The following is a 15,860-nucleotide window of genomic DNA, read 5'->3' on the forward strand; positions in this document are numbered from 1 at the left end:
CCTATTTTAAAAAGCTGTTAACTTCAGAACAAGAAAAGTCTTGCAAGAGTTGTTGATCATACACATATATACAGATCAGGCAGGAGTTAACGTTGTCTATGTACTTATGTCATTTTATTTGGTTATCGACATTTCTAACATTAATATTCTTCAATTTTCAATTTATTTGGAAAAGTCAAAGAACTTTTTTTATAAAATATCTTGTACAAGATTAGTTTAATTGCTAAAGTAGTTGAAGTCTGCTCACAACGGATGCTTAATAAGATAACTGTTTCCATTAATTTGATCCACGAGTGACATGATATCCGTGGTTTGCCGAAATTTCATCCACTTCCCACTTGAACCTTTCTTTCACTTTCCCTTGAGGACTCATTTCCAATTTTCCCGGCAAACAAGCAAATGTCCAGGAATCTTGGTTTTACTAAGGAAACAAGGTTGCACATGCCGAACAGTGGTGTCGCTAGCTCAAAAGAACTGAGGTGGACGAAAACAAATTTTATCGGCTACGCTCTTCAGACTCTTGGAAAGGTCTTTTTAGTATCTTTTATCTATTTCTTAATTTAGTATAGCAATTTACCTTCTTTCTTTCTTTAAGCAAGCAACTTCTCAAGCAGCTTTTTTCGTAACGGTGGCTTTTTTGCAAGTGTGAAAATCGAAATCTATCTGATCAGTTTAGACCTGTATATATAGCCGTTCATTTTAAAGAAAATCTTACTAATAATGTAAAGAAAATAGATTTCTAATATATTATCAATTTTCAGAAGAAGCAAGTAGATTCTAACTCAACTTGGAAGCAAAATTATGAAGTACATCAAAATAGAAAACCAAATTTTTGAGCATATGACAACCATTGTGAGTTCATGGTTATAGAGAATCACAAGAAACCAAAGTCAACTACATAGAATCTTAAAAAACAAAATTGTATTTGTGGAGCGACATTTAAATTCGATGCAATTTATAATATTCTAATTGACGGATGAAACTGATGACGTTAAAAGCAAGGTATAAATAGTAATTGCACAGTAGAGTAAATGTTAAATTGTTTCAAGTTTAGTTGTCGGTCTGTTTTGTTCGACCATACAACTGTAAAATTTATGTTCAAAACTGGTTTCTGTTTTGATTTGAGCGCCATCTTTATTATCTTTTTGTGTTTCATCATTCAAACTTTCGTTTGTTTTTTCTGCAACAGTTTTCCTGAATTTTTGTTCATTAAAGTAAAATTTTAGAACGGCACAGATTTTTCTTTAGAGCTGTACAAAAACTTTTAGAACTGCACATATGGTGTAGAGCTGCAAGTTAAAAAAACCCTAACTTCATTAACTATTCTATCCTCTCTCATCTTGTGCTATGACACTTCCTTGAGCAACGTTTTATCAGCTGCAATTATCAGCTGCCAACTTTTATGCTTGACATTGGTTGTAAGGTGGTTGCTGTCTCTTTATGAAAATGAAAGCGTTCATTCGATTTTTACAAACTAACTTTACAGTACCCATGCAAATTGTTTGCAGGTTTTGTTAATTTGAGTTTGATATAGAAGACAGCACGGCAGCAAAATGTCATAGTTTTACAAACAAGTGTCCAATGTTTATGGAAAGCAGAAAAAGTGACGTAGAATTATCCTAATTTTTTGATCTTTTTCCAGGTAATTTACTTGCATTTAAAGCATCTTGTCTTTGAGTGGTTATCTATGTACCTCTCGATCTTTAAAAACACAAAAAAGAAGACGGCACTTTCTTGAGAGATGTCTTATAAGAGGCTATAAATCATGCTTTGGCAAGAGCAGATATCGTTGTTGTAATGCTTTAAGCTTTGTGTAGGTCATCTTTTTAAGAGCACCATAATTGCATTAGGAATAATAACAAATTTTTAATTTTATTAACTTTATCGTAACTTTTTCTTCTTTGAATGATATCTCGAGTGAGTTTTATCTACGTAATATCTCTTTGCTTTGTTGAGACCCAGCCACACAGAGCTTGAGTAACCTTAACATTTTATTCAAAACTCCCAGCAATGAAAGATTTTACAGTGGGAACAGTCGATAGGGTTTACATTTCTTTTAACTCTAATTGAATAAAAAGTAGAATGGTATGTTTAAGACGCCGTTGTCTTTAGCTCCTATACTGTTGTGGCAGACATCATTTATGATTTCAGAATATCTTTTTGTATCATGGCTACTTTTTCTACATTATAACGGGTTTTAATCAAATGTTCACTAATCCCTGTAATGCTCAACAGTGGCGTTTTCTTAATTTATAAGTGGTTTTAAAAACGATTTAGGTAATACTGGATATCCCCGTTATGGTATGCCTTTCAAAAAAGTTTTAGCGTAAGTTTTTAAGCAAAAATTTATTTTTACAACGAAAAAGGCATACTTTGAAAGAGAGAATAAGTTAACCATAAACCAGACGAATTCTAAATAACTGGAATCCACTCTCCAGCTTTCCACAGTCAACAGAAATATATTAAGTGAATATTTTTTTTGGCCGGTTTGATAGGACGTAACCCCCTGACAATGGTGCAGTGCTATCAAAGCAACAAAGAAGGCCCTTGCACAAAATTCTGCTACAAACAATACCAAAGTAAAAGATTGGCTGATTTTCGGCCTTGGCAAAGGGGTGAAGACACATCCCTGAACACTCTTAGCACTACACCCCTGCCCCCTGATATCTTTCACTATAATCACTCCAACAATATCTTTGAAGAATCTGGGGTAAGCCCATTAAACAAAATAGTTGAATAGAAAAATGGCTCGTTGTAATGACATTACGCTATATTAAACTAGTAAATAGAATTTTAAAATAGATTTTTTGTTAGAGCTTCCAGTCTGAAAAGCATTATCAAAACCCAGTGAAAGTACTTTGTCGTCTAAAAAAAGAATAGTTTTCAAGTTCTATTTGGTAGCCAAGAGAATTTAATAGAATACAAAAGACGATAAATTTGTCTTTTTGTTGTCCGCTGCAACGAAGTCTCCGTTGTCCAAAGATTAGATTCGTGTGAACTGCCACAAGACTGTGAACTTGTAAAGATTTTTTTAGAGTCCTTTTTCCAGAAAGTTTCAATATTGAAAGATTTTATTGGATATCCTACAAAGAATGAAAGATTTTGTGTATGAAATTTCAGGCAGACAGTTTTTACGTTTCTACTGCATTTGCAAATGTTACATCACTATAAGCATCATAAATCATTAGGTCAAATGTCTGTCAAACCCATTTGTGCCAGATCTATGTATGCTTGCTATTTGGTGAACAGCTGAAACATTTTGTTCAATTTTTTCTCCTTTTGTGGATTTTTTTAGGATGCAAGAGATCTGTCTTTTAGTATCATAGTATTAAACTTACTAAACAATATGAGTGAGTTGCATCTAGCTTTTCATAAACGGCTAACAAAGTTACAGCCATAAAAAAACATTTAAATGAAGTTTCAAACCTGATTATTAGTTTGTCAAAGACCAAGACCAGAAATTACAGTGTAAATAGAATATAAAGTTGTGATAGTTTGAACCAGGACAATCACAGTTCAGTAATTCGAATCTCCTAAATCGAACAGTAAGTCGTGCCAAGGCTTCGTGCCGAGTTGAGTTCTTTTTTGCATTGAAACGCTGTCAGTTAATTGATTCATGTCATTCGGTTGATTAATATCAGCGTATCACCAAGTTTTGGATTCTACCATGGTTCTGAAAAAAGCAAGAAGTTTAGACAAGTATCTTGTATCTTATTCAAGCTACAAGATGGTACAAAGAAGCAACTGTTGCTCTTTATCAATTACCTCTTGGTGCCAAAATTCAATCAAAGCTACTTGGCAAAAAGGTGCGGTAGCAGCATTAATGACGTTAGTGACGGGATAATACAAAGAGACAGGCTAATGTTGTTTATGTCTTCATTTTACATGATATTTTACTGACCTCACTGTCCATATCTTTGTTAGTCTTTGTCAACGTGCAAAGCCAGCAACAAAAACCTAGGTCACACTCTCTCCAATCCTATCTTATCGTCTTTTACGTTAATAACCTAACTTAATCTAAAGAAGGTTAGTCATTTGTCTCCTTTTTTCTGCAAAGGATGCGATTTCTAAGTCCTTCTAAATCAATATAGAGCTCAATAAAGGTTGACAGTTCTTCATTTCATGATTATTTCTCATGGCATATCATTGAAGGCTTGGTCACAAGATGAGACAAACAGATGGCACAATATTGATACGTAATATTGCGTAATTGCATATACTTTTTGATATAAAATGCAATCATGCGTTGCTTTCAATAATTGGATAGTAGTGCGGTAGCCTCACTCGTGGGTATCACTTTTATCACTCTATGCAATAGCACTATATTTCATAGCACAGTTTCTAAACCAATAAAAGTATATCATTATTAGCTCCTGGATGGCAGTTCAAGATGATAATTAGAGATGACGTTTCTAATTCACGTGGCCAATGAAATAGATGAAAAGAAGTTCACGAGGGATCTGTTTACTGGGGATCCTGAAAGTGCCTAATCAAGAATGCATAATGTTTGATTAAGCAGTATTATTTCATTTCAAAAGAGCGAATACATGTAGAATTATTGAAAATGGCTTATTTTTTTACTTCAGAAAGGGCTGGGCTTTTCTGTGTTCTAATTACAGTTACTCCATAAACAACAATAACTTTTTTACAATGATAAGTGGATTCATATTTTAGAACACATGGTTATATACACGTATTGCTTTGGCCTATTCTTCCATCTGAACGAAATAATTATTCTGGCATCCCGACAAGGGAACGGGATACATATCAATGAATACCACGTATTTATATATTTTCATGGCTGTATGTGGCTTTAGCTGCTGCTCGAAGGCAAAAGAGAGCTTTTGAATGCACTTCCTAGGTCATCTATTTACATTTGAAGAAAAATATCATGGTTCAAAGATAGCAGGTTCAAGTATTTGTGGGTAAATTTCTAAATCCATTTTCATCAAACTTACAACTCAGGCTAATTCGAGGTTAAGTACTGCTGTGATTGTGGTATTTGCAAAGTATCCGCCAATGTGGAAAAATAAACAGCCAGACAGTCTGAAAAGTTACGAATATTTATGCTTTGTCTCAGTCTGGACCTGGGATGAATCATTCCAATTCTAGCTTCTCGCTGTACGAGTGACACCTCTTCATGGCTTGTGAGCAACCTTTGCAGCAGCCAGCAAATATGAGGTAATCTGCTTTACAGAGGCGTCTTCTTAACTGCTTTTTACTGTAGACTTCAATAAACTAGAAGGAGTTTTTTTAATAAGAGCCAGTAAATCTTTTTAAGAATTCAGCTTAAGTGAACCGATGAAAAGGCTGTCTGATGGGTTCGCCTCTCATTGATAATTCATTCCTGCAAAATCTAGCACCTCGTTATAAAATGAAAGTGCATCACTACTTTTATCTTTACTTTTGATTCAAATGAAATGAATTCGACGCTTGTGCTAGACTTTCAACACAGCGACGATTTGTTCTAAACTTTTAAAAATTCATCAATGGGTGAGAAAGTTATCCTTAAGGAGCAGGGATTAATGGTAACGGCCTTGAGCACAGAATTGAATTGAATCGTGCCATCTCGGGAATGGAGACAGCTTTCGGTGATTTTTCTCAAGTTTAACAAATATTTAAAAATAGTGCCTTTAACAAGAGGGTTAAATTTCGTGTCTAGTATAAAGGAGGGTTTTTCTTCTTAATATGTAAAGAGGAGGGGTGTGACGTCTTCAATTATTACCTTGTGCTGTGTAAGGATTGTCGATCATTTTGAGAGATAGAGAGACCTGCACATAATAAGATATTAAACTTTTTCATTTAGATTTTGATTATAAAAAGCATTTTCTAATATTCTGAAAGTCACAACCATCTAAAATTTCTTCATCGGTAAAAGTAGAGGCCCCGGTATAGGTGAGCATCAAAAAATGAAGATAAAATATGAAGGTTTTTTTAAGCATTTTTAAGGTAAATTTACCTTTTCATTTTCACTTCTATTCTGGAAAAGCGAGTCGATATCGAAGTCTAGAGACAGAGAAATTATTTAAGCCAAAATATTGTATGTGTTTTCTTTTCATAAAGACGTCCTGAGACTTAGACGTGATGAGAACGTTGTACTATTGTCATAAAACACTAAAGAATTTTGCCTTTAAAGTTAATTTTTTATTTGTTATTAGATATAAATCTTCAAACTGGTCGTCTTTAATGAACGTAAAGGATAGCATTCATTTTGAACTGGTCGAATCGGGTCAATAAAATATTGCACCAAGAAAGATGAGGATTGCATTAAGAACGAAACAGCTTATTACAGTTCATCTTAGAACGAAATTCAAAGTATGAAAGTATTTTAAGTGAAGTTGGCATTGATGAGAACGTTGTACTGTCGCAGCTAATTTGTTCTAACATTGCTTTTTGCTGAAAGAGCTATCTTTTTACATGATGATCATTTGCTTTTGAATAGAAAAAAATAAGCCTATCAACATCTTCTCTCCAAAGAAAGGGATTTATCATCGCTCTGCCAAGCCAGCTATTATTCCTTAAATTTCCTGTCTTCTGAACAGTTTTATTCTGACCATAATGCTTTAATACATACAAGGGCATGTGCCCGGTGATTTTAGACATATCCTTATTCATCTTCATTTTAATTTAATGAAAAGTTGCCAGCCTCAAGGCAATGAAGTGAAGGACACAGAATTTCTTTGTTATCTAAGGTAATATGTTTTCGCCAGCCAGACTTGCTTATGCTAATAGTTCAGAAAGTAAAACTATATGTAAATTTTGTTTACATTCAAATAGATATAGAAAATCAGCCAATACCAAAAGTAGTTAGCAACCCCCATTTCTATTTGGTGAACATATTTTCGAAGTCTTCTGTGCATGATGGCTAAAAAAATAGTTTCTGCAGAAAGAGCCAATTTGAATTACGTCATGACTGATATGGTAGCTCAGATAAAAAGACAATATTTCCGTGTTTCAAGTGAGTGACAAGTTATGCTGCAAACCACATGGTAGACAGGTGTCTTGCACTAAAGAGATGAATAGACATTTGCGTCATAGCAAAACACGAATGTCTTATTGATCTAGGAAAACTGAATGGTACGAGAAGCCATCTAACAGAAACACAAACATGTAGATCATAACCCAAAACAGAATTGAAAGAATGCAACACAAATATCTTTAAAAATTGCTGTTGAGAACTTTGATTGGAAAAGTCATTGATCAGTGTTGTAGAATCTAGAGGTGTTTCATTCTTTTCAGTTCTGTGTACGTATTATGCTAGCCAGACACATTCTGCAGAAGCTCTTGCGTTTTTATTTCTAAATCCGAGTATTAAAACTGTGATATTTTAAACCAATCGTCAAGAAGTACCAAAGTCAGCAATTGTATTTCTCCAGAAAGAAGACTTGTTTTATTGCTTGGTTCCCTTAAAAATCACCCTTTGATCTTAACGTTGACGCGTCGTGAATCTAAATTTCAAGTGAGAATAAGATTATCTCAGTTAATCGCTGGGTCCAGATCTAATCAACAAGCAATAATCCAGTGCTTATCTTACATTTATGTTACGAATTACATCAACCCATAAATCACCACAAGAATTAAATCCTGTTGAAACTATTCTTTCTAGACAGTGACAAAGTAATTCATTTGTGTGCTATAAGGGACAACCCGAGAAATCGCATGTATTGGCATAAAAATGTCTTGATGGATGGTCTAGGATATCAGGATTTTAAAACTCAGATAATGAAAAGACAAATTTAAGTTTTAAGCAGAACAGATTAGGTATCAGATTTTCTACCATAATAGACAAAAGACAAACATGAATGGATATAGGGTACATAGCCATGTTACTATAGAGTATACAGTTAAGTTCATGGGTATAGAGTCCATGTTACTATAGAACCACTTTTCCTTATCAACAGTTTCAAAATAATGATAAAGCATGTCGTTATTATCGTGATTTCTGTGAAATAGTTTTGAGTTGTAAAGATCCAATATTTTTTGACAAAATTAGAAGAGGCAACAGGACATACAATAGCTACAAACAGTTTTATCATAGAAAAAAAGATAGCATGCTGAATTTGAGATTTTTGAAAGCTAATGATTTGATACAAATTCTTTACAAATACTGTGAGCCAAGGAATCCTAAAAAAATTGCCTTCTGACATTTCCAACAAGTTATTTCAGTTTTATTTTTTGCCGTTGCTTTGACCACTTTGACTTAAATATCTTTTGTCTCAAAGAGTTAAACTAAGGTAGAATATTACATTAAACATTTTTTCAACAATTATGTTGTGTTTTTAACATGTTTATATTTAAAAAAATGCTTTCTTGTCTAAACACAGGTTGGTATGCCAAGCTATTTCTCCTTAAAGCTTAGTCATTAAACCTTTTCAAGAAATGCTATAGCCTAGAGATTTTATTTTCTGTGTACCAACACCCTCTTTCTGAAAGATACTTTTGCTGAAAGAAAAAATGTGTTGGCGACACCTTCCAACAGACAGCATGAAGCAAAAAATATGATAGAGGATAAAACTTAGATAAACATCGAAACTTCTTGGTATCAATCTGTGAGACATTTTGATGCACATTAAGTGTAATATGGCAACAGTTATCGGTACCTGCTCATTCTTTTTTCACAGCAAAAGAATCTTTGTTAAAAACAACGCAATACAAAGGCAGTAAAAAGTTCTATCACTCTTCAATAAGCTTTGAAACCAGAGTTTCATTAAAGGAGTGCAGCTGCTAAAGAGTATAACCACTTTGATATACGCTATGATTTCTATTCCTACCTTCAAATTAATTGTGCAAACATTCGTAATGGGAACAGGGTAAAATCATATGGGGTTTTAACTAAATGCTAGCATCTCTACAGGCTTCTTGTGTAGTTTCATGAGACTATGAAATTGTAAGTTATAGTAGTCAAGAGAGGATTTCACTTATCTTCAAACAAGGTTCTCTTTTTTGGATTTACGTCAGACCTCGACGATAGTCGAAAGAGGGCTTGATCAAAAAGATAATGCTGCTTAGCATAGCTTACCATTTCTAGGTACGTCTGCTTGCAAACCCATGGCTCCAAGATAATTCTTACAGACAAAGGCCCCATGCAATATTGCCCGTTACTCTTAGTAGCAAAATACTCAATCTTAAATAAAACTTATTATGAAGAGAATCTTTAAATATAGCTTGTTACTCTAGCTTAGTGCTATTTGTTACAAGAACTCTCTAGTTACTTAGAATACTCTCTAAAAACGAGTTGATAATCTTTTTTATGGTTAAAAGCTTAAAACAACATTACTAAACACATTTCCCATATGGCACAAGAATTTTCAAATTACCACTGTTGCCTGGAATTGCAAAATTTGCCAGTTACGGTTATCCTTTTAATGAATGGAATAAAACAATTAGTCTGGGTCAAGTAGATACATCATCTATAAGGAACGCCTTCAGCACGAACAACTAGCCAAGAAAAGCCTAATACTAATGTACTTCTATACCTTAAAAAGACTATAAATATTTCGGGGCCCCATTTTTTGAGAACATTATGGATACAGGGGATTGTCCTTTGGACACAAAGATTTTTGTAATAATTGTTTTGAGTTGAAGGGCCCCCCCTCCCCTTCTCTAAGGAGATTAGAAGCTACACCCTTGTTGATTTATTAATCTGCCATACTTCAACTATGTTGAATCAATGAACTACAATTTCAGACAATACAGAGCAAGATATAACATTACAGAGCTTTACTGTCAAACTTTATCCAGTCTATCGTTTTAGTAATTTGAATAGCTCTTTCTATAAAGATGGTTTGCTTGATTTGTCTCCAATCTGAAGCAAGATATAGAGGAATGATTTTAAGCCTATCCATGAGCTTAAGATCCTGGTCTCTCATTGTCCCTATGACCTCGCCATTAACCATTTAACTCTTAGTCTTTGCTATGATCAACCCTACATCCATTCAAAACTAATCGCTGTAGACTTGTGGTTTCAGGCTCATGTACAACCAGCATGCTTTGCAACTACATTTTCAAAACCGGCCTAAAATCTTACTGCATGAAATAGAAAAGACAGCTCATTTCTATTCGCGTTAAAGAACAACTACCGCAAAGCATGCCGGTTACGCAAGAACAATATGGAATGTAGTAAAAGTTATCTTCATAGATTAACAGCATACCGGGTTAAAATATAAGTAATATAGACTCTGTATAATAGAAATCACATGACACTTTTGAAGGATGGTATGATAATCCGTAACGGCATTTCAATCACATTATGAGATATACTTTAGATTTCTGAAAGTATTTAAACAATTCTGTTATGGGATTGCGATGGCTTTCTTGATACCTTGACCATTGCACCAAAGAAGATGCCCAGACGTATTACAGAGACATGTAGTTATTCTAAAATCATCTCAAGTCAATGAACTTAGGGATCTGCTTTTAATAAAGAGCTTTTCGAAACCCTGAAGTGGAGTCAGTTGTTTATCTATACCGACCAGTAGCATTGATAGATGACATTTGGGGAAATTGCTGGTGTTATGTTACTGTTGACAACATAAAGCAACAACATACATATTTAAAGGCTCTTGGTCAACCGGTATGCTTAGCGGGCGTTGTCTTGAGAAATTGAATGTGTTTTGTATTTCCATGCAGTACGATATTCGGTCGGTTCTTTAAATTATAGTCGCAAAGCGTGCCGGTTGAACAAGAGCCTTTAAAGGCAATCTGTCTCGTTGTGGATTGATTAAAGAGAACAATAGCTGGAACAATAGCCTAAACACGATTCCAGCGCTCCGTCATATTTTTACAATGCGATAAATTAAAGGTGGACTGGAAACAATAAAAACCCCTTTGTTCTTATAATCAATCAACGTCGTATAAAAAATCGACAGATTGCTTTTAAGCTATCTCGTTACAAAAAAGCCACATCTTGCATAATCGATAAAATTTATAATCATTAACTCGATGAGCGCGTATTAAGATATGAATTTCTTGAAGTTGACCTTCTTTCTATGCCATACTTGGCCATCTTTTAATGATCTTGTTACAATAGGTATTAGGAGATTCCATGGAATTCATTAGAAGGGCAAGATGTAGCCAATGTCTAAAGGAAAGTTCATAGCAAAAACGTGTCAAAAAGTTGCATATTAAACAAGTTGTTTGCTGATCAAGAATTCTATAAAGAAAAGTTCATAGCAAAAACGTGTCAAAAAGTTGCAATTTTAATAAGTTGTTTGCTGATCAAGAGTTCTAAAAAAGCTATTATCGATTCTACTTCAAGAAATATCACCTTTGAATATACCTAGTATGCCTCCCACCTAGTCTGGATTCTGGATTAGTATCATTTGGAAAGGAAATAACCCGTAAAGTGCAAAAGAGTATAGGAATAGGTGGAAGATATTTTTTGCAAGATAATGTTAACGTTGGTTACATAAGAGCTGAAACAACGGGATTATAGAATGCTTCAAGGAAAGACGTTTCGACGTTTTAAAAACGACACAGATGCTTAATATACTGTTCTGCATACAGCTAACAGTACAGCTAAAATAATGAGGAAGATTCATATAATCAAATTGGGCACACAAAAGTATAGGCCCAAAGCAAAGCACGTGCCAAAAGATCTTTGAATTCACATTTTCTGGTTGTGAGTAAAATACCAAGAGGGTACTCATTATACCCCTGAAATAGTTTTGGTTGGAATGTTTGGTTGGTTGGAATTCTTGATTGTACCAACAACAAAAGTAACGAAAGTTTTTCGCGGCATTGTTACACGAATAATACGAACAGGCCTTGAGCTCACCACCATCAGCGATACCTAGCATTGCAAAGCAATAGTTTTTAATCTGTTGAACAGGTTTGCCGCAGATAAACCACTTCAACTTACATATCCCATATGCACTTCATATATGTAAACCTGTTAAATTGCCTGCCAAAGGTGCCTATTGCTTTAAAGTTCCAATACAATTACTGGCTTGTTTAATGCTCCTGGAACACGTGCTCTTGTTTCAATACCACAACGAAGCATTAATCCTCAATGATCAGGCACTTACCAGAAGCAAGCTGAAGATCCTCATACTCCCAGTAAGAATCGTATTCAAGATTTTCGTTGATGGAAGCGTCTCAATTGTGGTTCAAATGACTAAACACCTTGCATCGGCTTTGAATGCACAATCTAAGCTTTAAGTAGATATTGAGTTTCAAAAGGCAATGGTGTGAATACTGTCGAATGAAACACCCTTTTTAAGTGGAAAGTGTGAAGAGGTCTGAGGTAGAGATAGTTGATGTATTCTTTATAATTCCAAAAATGCGCAAAAATATTAATGGTGCAGTTGGTAAAACATGGCAATACCAGAAATTCCAGTGGAGGATGCAACTATTTGAACAACCGCTACAAATTTCTTACTGAACTCCTGATTGCAGGCTTTTAACAATATGTAACCTGTATTGCTGTCGAAATAGAATGCAAAAATCTTTTCGCAAGTAGTTTATAGGCATTCAAACTTTATCAATTAGGGTTCAAATCAAATCCTGAACTGCAGATTCTACGAAGTTTTTGTTTCATTTTGGAAAAGAAATTATCTTTTGTTTAGAATTGTCAATTGATTGGTGTTACTGGTGAACAAGATAGTTTGACCATATAAAATTTTCATGCAGGAAGGGAGTTTTTTTCAAAAGCTTTTTTTACGAAATTCATTTCGCTGAACAACAAAGATGCACATCTCACGAAAAATCAAAACTACATTTGCTTTTGTTTTCTGCATCCAAAAAAATGATATGACAAGAATCTGCAGACATTTTCCCTTCTATTTTCCAAATCTAAAAAAGCAATATATCAAAAGGGGAAGTTCTGTGCCCTCAGTTGAGTATGAATCTTCATTGGACGTAGTGTGGAAACTTTTTGCATAGCTAGGAATGACTCTTAACCAGCAGAGCCTCCAGGCAAACTATCTACAAGACAACCCTATCCTTGTTTACTACTTCTCCATACTGTTATATCTTGCTCGCTGATCTTGTAACGGATTATCCAGCATAGTTCGTCATATTAAAGGCACATTGAGATCAGTCTTATGCCTCTACTTGAGTCCTTTACTTAAAATGCCGATAAAGAGGCCCACGATATCGCAAATGCCTCTGAGCCGCCCTTACAATTTCCTTTGTTTTCTAAATTATTGTACAGGCATTTCAATATCGGCCGCAGAACGAATTAATGTTAGAGTAGATGAAATATAAATGGATTGCAAAGAGTAACTGCTGCAAAATCTTATTCAAATGTTAAGCATTGGGATTAGGCAGGATCTTCGCGGGAGCAACATTGAGCCAAAAATACCTTTCTACACAGGGCTGAAAATGTCTTTTCTGGTGATACAAACCTTGGCTTTCAGAATAAACTTTCTAACTAAAACGTAACGATTGACTTATCTTTAAGAGACATAACAAGTAACTGCTTAGAATCAAAGACTATCTGACCAAGGAAGCCTCGCTGTTCTAAGTGATTAAAATCATACCTGTGAAATATCTATGTAGAATTCTTCCTTCATCTTAAAACTTTTTCTGTTTTCTTACTTAACATCTTAAAAATCAGCCAAATCTACAAATACATCATTTCAAAACTGCAACATCATTAGCATGCCCTATTACGACTTATTGAAGACCTGAAAAAGAGCCTGGAGAAAAAGGATGCTGCTGTTGCAAATGTTATGGACTTATCAAAAGCATTTTATTGTTTACCTCATATACTTCCACTATCCAAATTAAAATCTTGTGAATTAGAATCAGTGACAATGCAATGGATTGTATTAGAATTTTGTCGATACTTTTACAACGAGTAGAAATAAACTCCAGTTATAGTGACTGGATAAAAACAAAGCAGGGAGTTTCTCAAGGATCACATTTAGTCCCGTTTCTTTTCAACACTTACTTAAAGGCGTTTTTTCTCTATTTGAACAAACGCAGCTTATTCTAATCAATGGTGGTGCTATATACGAAAGTAAAAATGGTAGCTTTTTGGAGTAACATTGGATCATCGACTTAGATTTGAAGAACATATGTGAAACTTTTGTAAACAAGTTGGAAAAACAGTTAAGTTTTAGCCAGCATTTTTATTTATATGGATAAATCTACGTGAATATTTTTGAACCTTCTTTGGATGTTTTGCAGTAGAAATATAAAAACCGGTTAAACAGGATTCATGAAAGCCCGAATGAAAATATCTTATAACAATTACCGATCGATTTTCGAACAACTTTTGGTGAAATTTCAAAAAAATAATCACTTCTCACAAGAAAAATTAACATATTGTCTTTTGATGCCTTGTTGTTATATATAAAACATTTCAACGCTTTAAATCCACTTTTTATATATAAAGTATTTTCAGTAAATGAATGCCCCTATTATTTGGGAAACTCTCGATTCAAAACAACGTAGCCACATTACAAAATATTTGGATTTAACAGCGTTTCCTAAAGATTCAGCTAAATGTGGAACAAGATGCCCAACGAAAAAAATGAATATCTTAGAATTTTTGTCGCTCAAGTGTACATGTGACCTTTGCAAGGAATTCATCAAAATGGAACTTTTAATCAGTTCTGAATAACTTACTAGGTCTTGTAATGTAGGTAATGGAACCAAATACTAAAGAAGAGTAGGGCGAAACCCAGAATATCAGGGCAGTACAGTCGTGTGCAAAACTTTAAGACCACGTGTCACGTCTTCCCATTTTTCTAGGTTAACAGCAAAATAACATTTCTTGTTTAAAAAGCCATTCTAATGCACTTAACTAGAATATTTCATATTTATAATGATCATATAAAATGCAGTATGAATATTTCAATATATTTAGTGTTTTTTAAATAATTGCGTTTCTTCTTCATTCTTTCCTGATCTTAAACTTTGGCACACGAATGTAAAATCAGAATGCTAAAGCATTGGACTTTATCTCTGCTTCAGGCTGCAATTGCAGGTGATGACTTTTGTTTGCAACCGTATTCATGATAAAATAGAACCCAATAACACCCAATTTCTACAATGTCTTTTAGATACGATATCAACAGTTGAAACGGACTAGGATCCACCTGACTAGGATCCACCTGACTAGGATCCACCTGACATTCAGTCCTGTTGACTGAAATTTTTATTTCTTCATCTTCATACACACTGAAAAAATGATCTTTTTGTCATACAGTTGAAATCATTAAGACTAAGAATTTTTAAAGCATTTTCGTTTTTCTCTCCTCCTTCGAAAGTTGTTTTTATCTGTTTACTTGTGATTCATCTTTTTAATCAGAAATCAGTCTAATTGGCTCTTTTGATTAGCAAAATTTACATTGGTCCCTGTGCTTTTGCCAGGATGAATGTCTTACTTCAATGCTTTATGCTGCATTTTTCATACTATCTTTCATACTAACACCTGCTCGATTTGCTCAAAATTGTTTAATTGAGACAAAATGTTTTTGAAGAATTTCAGTTTTATGCCACTGTATAGGAATTTATTCGAAAGTGGGGCAGCTTTTGAAAAATATTATATAAATTAATGCTTAGCTAATGCAGCAAAAATTTCTTTGGAAACTAAACTCTTTGTGGAATTGATTTAGGCACTTTTGGCACTTGGTGAAGCAATGTCTACCTAGCATCACTCGTTCGCCCTTATAGTACATAGTTTGGGTCTAGCACTGCATCAGGTGTACATATCTACAAGGCCATCTTTAAGAGTTATCACAGACATTAATTTCGGGCCTCTGATCCAAACTTCTAAATGATATAAAGCTACCTTTGAGTTGAGGCAGTTTGTGAGGTAAAGGTATCCGTGCCACAGGTCAACCTATCAAAATCTATAGTATTTTAAAAGAAGATTAAAAAGTCCACATTAACCATAATTGCATGTTGGC

Source organism: Rhopilema esculentum, chromosome 10 (assembly GCF_057945365.1).
Source record: "Rhopilema esculentum isolate cy_ngs chromosome 10, ASM5794536v1, whole genome shotgun sequence".
Taxonomy (NCBI): domain Eukaryota; kingdom Metazoa; phylum Cnidaria; class Scyphozoa; order Rhizostomeae; family Rhizostomatidae; genus Rhopilema; species Rhopilema esculentum.